Source organism: Humulus lupulus, chromosome 2, assembly GCF_963169125.1.
Source record: "Humulus lupulus chromosome 2, drHumLupu1.1, whole genome shotgun sequence".
NCBI lineage: Eukaryota > Viridiplantae > Streptophyta > Magnoliopsida > Rosales > Cannabaceae > Humulus > Humulus lupulus.
In genome coordinates this window covers 130,908,682-130,917,805 of record NC_084794.1, presented here as the reverse complement: position 1 = coordinate 130,917,805, position 9,124 = coordinate 130,908,682, and positions in this window count along the sequence as shown.

Here is a 9,124-nt window from a genome sequence, read left to right as displayed (position 1 = left end):
AGTACCCAGGAGTTTTTGGATCGGGCTGATCGATATATCAAGCTCGAGGACGCGATTTCCAATGAGGGGAAATCGCCAACGAAAGACAAGGGGCCAAAGGAAGAACCCGCCAAGGCCGCCAACGGGTCGGAGAAACCCAATGGCAACGACAAGGGCAACGGGAATGGCAATGGTACGAATGGTGGAAAATGGGCAAACAATGAGCCGTCAGCCTCTGACAATAAATGCCCCAAAGGCAATCGATATGAGCCAAGATTCACCAACTACACGACCCTTGTCAAAATTCGAGCGGAAGTCTACCAGGCGACCAGCTCTAACGTGCCTTATAAGTGACCCGCGCCCATAAGGAAGGATATCTCTAAGAGAGATACGATGAAATGTCATTTTCACAACGACTACGGGCATGACACTAAAAAATGCAACCAGTTGAAAGATGAAATTGAGTTCCTGATTAGGCAGGGACATCTAAGAATGTAACGACCCCAAATTCACTATTAAGGCTTAAGGGCCTTGAGTAGTGTGCCTGGAGAGCATAATGGGATTCTGTGTGTGACTTTAATGAGTTTAATGCATGATTATGGTTTAATGCACGTTATTTGACTATTTGATTATTTGTGATGCATGACTATGTGAATTAGTATGCATGTAGATGTGATTGAGCATAATGGTAATCTGGCCATTTTGGGCATGTTTTGTGTTGATATCGGTGATCCATGACTCGAGACGATCCTAGAGTGAGCGGGTTAGCAGAAAAGTCAAAGCGGGAATCTATACCCGGCTTGGGTTAAGCCTGGGGAGTTTAAATGAGAATTTGGAAATATATTGAGGTTAATCTTGATGATGAGGAATGTATATTTGATGATTAATCAGGTATTGGGTAGCGAGCGGGAATTATTAGGAACACTTGAGGAATTAGTGGGAATTTGGGTAATATGACTAAAATGCCCCTTTATGGGCATAAAGGTTTAGAATTAGTAAGGGAGGGCATTTTGGTCTTTAGGCTTGTAAGAGATGAATTAAGGGGGGCTTTATACTTAGTGGATTTTGTAGAGATAAAGTTATAGGCTGAAAAGAAAGAAAGAAGGAAGAGAAAGGAAAAGAGAGAAAAGCTGAAGGGTTTTGTCCAAAGAATTGGTTTGTGGCTCTCCCAACCAATTTCCTTCATTTTTTCTTGGAGACAAGCTCAGTGGAGAGCTAGGGTAGGCTGAGCATCAAGGATCCTAAGCTAGACTTGAGGATTTACAAGGGATTAGCAAGATCACATCAGAAATTGAGGTAAGTTCTTGGGGATTTTCTGTTTTAGGGCTTGACTGGTTTGGATTGTGTTTTTGAGCTAAATGAATGGGATTTTTGGGGAAAACAGGTCAAGGTTGTGAAGGTGCAAGCTAAGGAGGTCTAGGGTTCAATTCAAGGTCGAAATTCCACCCACGGTATGATTTCTAAGACCCTATCCTTGTTGTTTGAGTGAATTTCTGGTTTTTGGGTTCATTGTGTTAGATTTTGAGTTTTGGGTTGCTTGAGCTTGGGATTGAGTTCTTGGGATGCTTGGGATGAGTGTGAGGTGTGGATATGTGTGTTTTTGGGTTTGGAAAAGGTTTGGGCAAGTTTGGAGTTGAAATGGGAGAAGAAAATCGCAAGATGCGATTTTGGGTTTGGTCTGGCTGCAACTAGCGCTAGCCCCTGTTTCTGATGGGGTGGTTCTGCTTGTAGCGCTACAGCGCCCTCTTTTGAGCGCTGTAGCACTGCACTGTTCACAGAGGGGATTTTTGGGCTTTTATGAAGGGATTTTGACCTAGGGTTCGGGGCTCGATTCCGCCACTTTGTTTTGGGGATCTAGGACTTCCCGGGGAATCGGGATTAGTCCCGAGGCTAGGTTTTGGGACTCGAGGATGGTGATGACTTTGACTTGTGGATTTTGCTTAGGTAAGCGCTAGGGCTCGGGTAGGATCGTGCTCAAGGAGTCAGGTGATCAAGGCTACCGAATCTAAAGGTAAGAAAACCGTAACACCCGAGAATAGGGCATGGGCCCACTGTGTGATTGCAGGGCATGGCCCTAGATTGTATTATGTGCAAATGTGTAATCTTAGATGAACTATTATATGTTTGAATGGTTATTTCTGAATGTATTATATGTGTGATTATAATGAAATGAACGGCTAAGGCCGAGGGCGGCGAAGGCCGGGTACGGCCTTGGGGCCGGAAGTAACGCTCAGCACATGGGATGCTATAGCCAGGGTGGGACCCAAGGGATACATGAGTTATCCTACGGTGAGGACCGAGACCCCAAGCTTTGGTAAGGCCTCTGGGGTGGCATGGCCGTGCTTGTTTAATCTGATGGTTTTCCTATTTATCAGTGAATTATGCCAGTTATATTACTTGCATATGTTATGTACTATTTGGGTTTTCTTGCTGGGCTTCGGCTCACGGGTGCTCCGTGTGGCAGGTAAAAGCAAGGAGTCAGTCAACCGGCCATGAGTATGGAGAGCGTGGGGGCGGTGCGTACATGTTCGGCCTGCCCGACTGCTTTGGTTGGGGGCATTTTGTATATGGCTGTATTAAACCATTCTTTTGATAGTTGATCAAGTGTAAATCTATTTTGAGTTGTAAATATTTTGTAAACCTTATTTTGGGATCCCAGATGTTTTATACTTAACGTTTTCAAAGAAACTAAATATTTTCAAAGAGTACAGCCTTAAACTCTGGTTTATTCACACTTTTGGTTTTAGAAACCACTTAGAGTCAGTCAAAAGCACGCTTTCTATTTTAAACTCACTAAGTAACGGCTCTAAGGTAGTAGGGCGTTACAAAGAAGGTATGTGCGAGCCATAGGAAGGTCTCAGCGAGAGGCTCAAGTTGGCAACGAGCAGGTGCCTGCACGCCAATGCTCGCCACCTTTACAGCCAGCTCCTGTGGCAGGCACTCTACTCACCATCTGTGGTAGCCCACACCTTGCAGGGGACAGTGAGAAGGCAAGGGAACGATACACTCGAACCCTACGCCACGACTAGGACATCGAGATGATGAGTGTGGAGGATCGAGCACCAAAGAAGGCTCGAATAGAGGAGGAGTTGATAACCTTCTCTGAAGACGATGCCCAACACGTACGATTCCCACACTCCGATCCGCTGGTCATGGACATGCAAGTTGCCAACATGATGGTGAAGAGGGTATTGGTTGACACAGGAAGTTTGGTCAACATCCTATACAAGTCTTCACTGGAGAGAATGAAGCTGTCCATCAAGGACCTGGAGCCATGCAACCAAACCATCTATGGTTTTTCCGGTGAAGGGCTTGCCCCAACTGGGTCTGTAACACCCTGGATAGCCAAGACCGTTACATTGTGTATTTATAAATGTGCAAGACTTGCTAATCAAGTCATTATTTTAAAAAATGTGTCGCTAACACATGTAAATGCTAGGGTTAAAAAGGGTTTTGTTCTCAAAAGACTCATTTCAGATATTTAAACTATTATAAACACGGGATCCCATAAGATAACAGAATTAAAATAAGTTTACAGACTCCCAAAAGTACATGAGTAATCACTAGCCATATTAAGGCAAAAGGGACAGTTTTCAGGCCTCGCGTCCCTGCCTAAACCTCAACCGTGGCGGCCGGGCAACTGGCTATGTACATTCTGCTCGCTGAGCTCTCCAATCAAGGCTGATCTAACTTGCCCTTGCCTTTACCTGCACCACGTAGCACCCGTGAGCCAAGGCCCAGCAAGAAAACATCTTATACAACTCAATCAATGATAATAGACAGTTAATTCATTATGCATGTATTCCCATCAGATAATCCACAACAAATATTCAACACGTACATTCAGATTCCAGATACAATCAATCACATATTACACTCATATCACATAATATTCAGGGCCGACGACTTAGGCCGCACCCTCTGTTTAACCCACTGACTCCAGCCCGCTTAAACTGAGCTCAGTGCATAATAAGCTGTCCTCGGCTACCAGTGGCCGAGCCGCGCCCTGTGCGCTAGTGAAACCCTTGGCACCCTTAGGCCGTTAGTTCACTAAATGGCTTGCATGGCATAATACCATCTTTTCAAGCATTTACAATAGGGAGCCCTTAGTCCCGTCACATATATTCAACCAGGTGCAGTTTTCTTACCTTTAGTCTGTACAGTTATTGAATTACGAGCAATGCCCCTCAAGCACGATCCGTTCCCGAGCCTAAGCCTTTATCACCTAGTCACAACCAAAGTATAGGGTTCCATTAATACTCAAATATAGGTTTCCGGTTACAAATCTAACTCCCGAGAATCCGAATTCCACCAAGCATGGTGGTGAAACCAATCCCGAGCATACTAGACCACTTTCCCGTGCCTAAAACCCTCAAAAACTCATGCGTGCAACCAAGGGCTGCGGCCCTTGAAGCTTAGCCGCGACCCTAGCCACAAAATAGAGCCCATGCCTTCCCAAACATAACACGCATCGCGGCCCTTGCTTTGGGCGCTGCGGCGCCCTCCCTTGGCCGAGCCTCCTTGGCCCTTTTTCATCCTATGGCCGCAGCGCTCTAGAACAGAGCCTCGGCCCTCCCCTTCGTGCCCAGAAAACCCACCATTTCTAAGCTTGAAACCTCACCTTAAACCATCCTAAAGCTCCCCAACTCATAACTAATTAATCCCAGCTCCTTTAGCATGACTTAAACAACATAATTCCACAGAAAACACAGCCTAACACACACTAATCTTCTCTTTTCAATTTCTGAAAGTCAAGAGCTATAAACGCTCAAACCAGCCATTCAAATCCAATTTAAAACCTCTAAACCATTAGTTGAAACTTACCCTCTTCTATTGAACCACTTCACCAAGCCAAGCCAAGCTAAGTCCCCAAGTTTCCTCCTCAATTCTGCCTTAAAACATCAAAACCATGTTTGCCTCTAAACTTAACCAAAACCCAGAATTTCCAACCTCAGAAGAGAAGATTAAATTGCTTACCTTAACCCTGACTCAGTTCTTGATTAATCCCTGAGCTAAGCCTCCAAATCTCCACCTCAATCCTTAGAAATTCCAGCTTGATTCCCTTAAGATTTCATTGTTTTCCTTCCCCTTTGTTTTTCCTTAAGAGTGAGAGAGAACTGAGGAAAAGAGTTTTGGTCGGTTTATCTTTTCTTCTAAAAGTTTCCTTAAGTCTATCTTATTGCTAAGTCAATCCCAAGGCTCGGGGTGCCGGAACCGTCCCTGAGGCCAAAATGGTAAAATCCCCCAATATTCCCGCCTAGACATCCTAACCTCAAGTATATCTCCATATATTTATTTTTATGACCCGATAGTCCAAATCGCTACCCGATACCTAAAATACCCCCGACTTATCCAAAGTCATATCTTAAGTCCCGTTGTGACTTTTCCCGCTTTCTGACCCTAGGATCGTCTTGAGTCGTGCTCTGCGAACCTGTCCACATAATAATGTGGTTCTCACATATATCACATATTTATTTCATATTATCACATAATATCATCAACTATCATATAATTAACATTAATCACATATTCACACATTTAAGCAACAATATCCACCCTAATCCCATTTAAGCCCTCCCGGCATGCTAATCAAGGCCCCCAAGTCTTATTAGCGAATTTGGGTCGTTACAGGGTCGATTAGGCTTCCAGTTACAGCGGGCACTGCACCTGCTAACAGGACAGTACTCACTACTTTCATAGTAGTTGATTATCCTTCGGCATATAATGTTGTAATTGGGAGGCCAATTCTGGTCGAACTACGAGTCGTCACTTCAATATGGCACCTTGCCATGAAATTCCCAACAGGCGCCGGGATAGGATGCGTGCTGGGAAATCAGCGAGAAGCAAGGGAATGCTACAATGCCTCGATAACTAAAGCAAAGAAAGGTATGTCGAGGGAGGTTCCCGGAATAGAGTTGCAAATGGCAGTTGATGAACAGGCCCAATCAGGTGATAATGTCACCAAATAGGGCGTTGAACAAAGTGAGGATAGAGACTTGGATCCTCACTTTGGGGATTTTGATGAAGAGATAGGACCCATCGAGGACCTTGAAGAGGTCCAACTCGATGAAGAAAATCCGACCAGGGTTGTGAAAGTCGATAAAAACTTAGAGACAACAACAAAACAAGCGCTGGTGGAATTTTTGAAGAAAAACCAGGAGGTCTTTGCCTGGTCACATAAAGACATGGTCGGAATAGACCCTACAGTCATTAGCCATGTCCTTAATATAGACAAATATTTTCCACCAGTACAACAAAAAAGGAGGCTGCTCGACAAAGATAGATCAAAGGCCTTAAAAGAAGAAGTTGAGAAGCTCAAGGAGAATGGATTCATCAGGGTAGCGTTTTATCCATCATGGGTCTCTAATCCCATGTTAGTTCCCAAGATGAAGGAGGCTGCTCGACAAAGATAGATCAAAGGCCTTAAAAGAAGAAGTTGAGAAGCTCAAGGAGAATGGATTCATCAGGGTAGCGTTTTATCCATCATGGGTCTCTAATCCCATGTTAGTTCCCAAGCTGAATGGCAAATGGTGAACATGTGTGGATTTCACAGACCTCAATAAAGCCTGCCTGAAAGACTGTTTCCCACTCCCCAGGATCGACCAACTGGTCGACGCCACTGTAGGGCACGAGATTCTCCCTTTTATGGATGCATACTCCGGGTATAATCAGATTAGTATGCATCCTCCAGATGAAGATCACACTAGCTTTTAGACTGACACAGGACTTTACTGTTATAAAGTAATGCCCTTCGGTCTGAAAAATGCTGGTGCGACTTACCAGCGACTAGTCAACCACATGTTTAGGGGGCTAATCGAAATAAACATGGAGGTCTATGTCGATGACATGCTAGTTAATTTGAAGAAGGCAGAAGGGTATATAGAGGATTTGCAAGAATGTTTCAACGTCTTGAACAAATATTAGATGAAGCTAAATCCCCTCAAATGCTCCTTCAGAGTAGGATCAGGAAAGTTCTTGGGATTTATAGTGAACTCGAGAGGGATCGAAGCCAATCCTGAGAAGATAAAAGCCCTGATCGACATGAAATCGCCAGCAAAGATCAAAGATGTTCAAAGTCTGACCGGAAGAATTGCTGCTCTGAGTAGATTTATTTCCAAATCAACGGAAAAGTGCGTCCCTTTTTTTAATCTATTTAGAGGCAACAAAAAATTCGGATGGACGGAGGATTGAGAGCAGGCTTTCCAAGCATTGAAGACTCAAATGGCGCAACCACCCATTCTATCAAAGCCAGTCGAAAAGGAAACTTTGTTTGTCTACTTGGCGATCACAGAGTACGCTGCTAGTGCTATCTTAGTAAGAGAAGAAGAAGGCGTACCGAATGATGTTTATTACGTAAGCAAAAGGCTAGTTGGGGTGGAGCTGCAGTACCCACCTATTGAAAATTTAGCCTATTGCTTAATTTTGGCCTCTAGGAAGCAGCGACCTTACTTTCAAGCTCACCCAATCACGGTTTTCACCGATCAGCCTCTACGGCAAGTTCTGCAAAAACCAGAGGCCGCGGGCAGATTGTTGAAATGGGCAGTCGAACTTGGGTAGTTTGATATCTCTTAATTACCACGAGCAATGATAAAAGGGAAAGCCTTGGCTGACTTCATTGCAGAGTTCACTGGACTTTTTGATAGTGAGCAGCTCGAAGAGCCTGAGTCTCAGAACCAAACTCCCTCATGAAATTTATTTACAGACAGCTCCTCTAATGAGCATCATGCAGGGGCAGGTGTGATTATGATTACCCTTGAAGTGCATCGATTTCACTGTGTAATCAGGTCTAACTTCACCGCTTCCAAGAACGAGGCTGATTATGAAGTGTTGCTCGCTGGGTTACGATTAGCCAGGGACATGAACATAAAGGTACTTGACATCTATAGTGACTCTTACCTGGTGGTAAATCAAGTCATGGGAGAGTACCAGGCCTGAGGTTTAAAGATGGTTGCTTATTTAAACAAAACAAAGGATCTATTAGCGCACTTTGACAAGTACACCCTTCAGCAAGTACCTCGCGACCAGAATTCAAACGCTGATGCTTTGGCCAAGTTAGCAAGTGAGAAGGATGTTGATACTCTGAACATAGTGCCAGTTGAACGGCTATCTGTGCCAAGCTTCCAAGCAGAGGAGACCACTCTAGTGATCCAGGTGGCGGATACATGGATGGCACCATACATAGAGTATCTGACGCAAGGCGTGTTACCAACGAACAGAAACAAAGCTAGGACCCTTTAGCGATAGGCTGCTAGGTATATCCTAGTCGATGGAATCTTGTATCAAACGGGATACTCAATGCCACTCCTCAGATGTATTTCAAAAGAGAAGGCCAAGGAATTGATGAAAGAGGTACACAAAGGCTTTTGCGGGGACCATGTCGGGGGCAAAGCTTGTCAAAAAAGATTATGAGGCAAGGGTATTTTAGGCCAACAATGAATGAAGACTCAATGGAGTTTGTACAAAGGTGTGACAAGTGCCAGAGGTTCTTCGAAATCCCGCGAGCAGCCCCTAATGAACTGAAACAAATGCAAAGTATGTGGTTGTTTGCAGTGTGGGGTATAGATTTAATCGGATATTTGCCCACAGGAAAGGGCAGCGTCAAGTATGTTGTGGTTGTCGTCGATTACTTCACTAAATGGGCTGAAGCTGAGCCACTCGCAACCATAACGACCAAGAAGGTGCTAGATTTTGTGGTTAAAAACATCGTTTGTCGCTATGAATTGCTAAGGAAAATCGTCTCAGATAACAACATGCAATTTGATAATGATTTATTCACAGATTTTTGCGAACGACATGGGATTATCAAGAGCTTTTCTTCAGACGTTCATCCCCAAGCAAATGGACAAGTCAAAGAAGCCAATAAAATGCTAAAGGATACTCTGAAGAAAAGACTAGAAGAAGCTAAGGGGGCATGGCCAGAACAATTGCCTGAAGTCCTTTGGTTGTACAGAACTTCCCACCGAACAACAACAAGCCATACTCCATTTTCTTTGGCTTATGGGTATGAGGCTATGTTGTCTGTTGAGTTAGATCCACCCTCGCATCGCAGAATAACATACGATCAAGGCTCTAACAACCAACTATTGATGGAATCCCTGGACTTGATCGATGAGAAGCGTGAGCAAGCCCAACTCCGAGTAGCTGC